General features: G+C 36.2%; 1 non-coding gene across 1 annotated transcript; it reads right to left on the bottom strand.

The window, feature by feature from the left end:
- Window positions 1-1,071: 1,071 nt before the first annotated feature.
- On the bottom strand, window positions 1,072-1,176 carry LOC133813336 (small nucleolar RNA R71). The gene has a single exon (XR_009884359.1). It is a non-coding gene; the product is annotated as a small nucleolar RNA R71 (small nucleolar RNA).
- Window positions 1,177-1,383: the final 207 nt, after the last annotated feature.

Here is a 1,383-nt window from a genome sequence, read left to right as displayed (position 1 = left end):
TATTGGAAGAGAGTACCTGTATGACTTGTGTAGTAATTAGGCTACCATTCTTAATGCCTGCTATGTGTTTAGGTTTATCATAGAGATGTAGAAAACTTGCATATAGGTTGAGATCTTATATCTTAAAAAAGAATATGAATCAATTTTTGTTAACCTGCTATTAGAATAGGAAGAAGAGATTTAGAACTGATTAGTGATTCCCTTTTTATCTTTTGATTTATTGCTATGTTTACATTTATTTAAATTTTGTTCATATTTTATAATTATTCATTTAAATTTTATTCACCGAATACAAAGTGAAAAGCGATTATTGGTAATTGGTTAATAGTCCCCGTGGGACGATATCCGTTCTTACAGAATTTATTACTTGACACGACCACGTACACTTGCATGCATATATCACTGATCAAGATTTTGGCGCCATTGCTGGGGAGTAATATTCAATATCAAAATGAATTGTTTTTCGTTCTACTTTGGTTTTATTATAACGTTTTCTAAATTGAGTTGCTTTTAAATTTCTCAATTTCAGGTGATCTAGTTTATGTGACGTCAGGGTTTGAATATATTGGTGCCTATTGTTCCTGAGATTGAGAAGACTTGCAAAAGAAAAAGAAAACAGAAAAGACTGGAAAGAATGGCGCCGGATGTTAATAATGTTGCCAACAATAATTTGAATTAGGGTAATGCTGCAGTTGAGGCTAACCCACCTTTGAGGGATTATGTACTCCCTTCTATTACAGGGATACATTCTAGTATTCATCTACCTAATGTAGAGGCTAACAACTTGGAGATCAAGTCGTTGATTATTTAGATGTTGCAGGACTGTGTTCAGTTTGGGGGGCTACCTAACGAGGATTCTAATCTACACATCACAACCTTTTTAGAGATATGTGCTACATTCAAGCTATGTGGGGTAATTAGTGATGCAATTCGATTGAGACGGTTCTCATTCTCTTTAAGGGATAGAGCTAAAAGGTGGTTGATCTTGTTGCAAGACAACTCTATTGCCACATGGGAGGACCTTGCCCAGAAGTTTCTTGCTAAGTATTTTCCTACTCCTAAATCAGCTCGAATTAGAGGAGAGATTAATAATTTCCATCAGTTGGAGGGGGAGTCTCTATATGGCGCTTGGGAAAGGTTTAAGGAGTTGCTTCGAAAGTGCCCACATCACGGGATAGAGAAATGGATGTTGGTGCACACTTTTTACAATGGTTTGGGGGAAACACCAGGACTATTTATGAGAAAACATGCTAATGAGGCCTATGATCTGTTAGAGGAAATGGCCATGAATAATTATAATTGGCCTACAGAGCGTAAAAACAAGAAAGTGGCAGGAGTTTTAGAAGTTGATCCTATTGATCTGCTTACTGTGTAAGTTGCATT

Source organism: Humulus lupulus, chromosome 1, assembly GCF_963169125.1.
Source record: "Humulus lupulus chromosome 1, drHumLupu1.1, whole genome shotgun sequence".
NCBI classification, from domain to species: Eukaryota; Viridiplantae; Streptophyta; class Magnoliopsida; order Rosales; family Cannabaceae; genus Humulus; species Humulus lupulus.
Note: the sequence above shows the minus strand (reverse complement) of the source record. Positions and strands in the feature narration are given on the sequence as shown.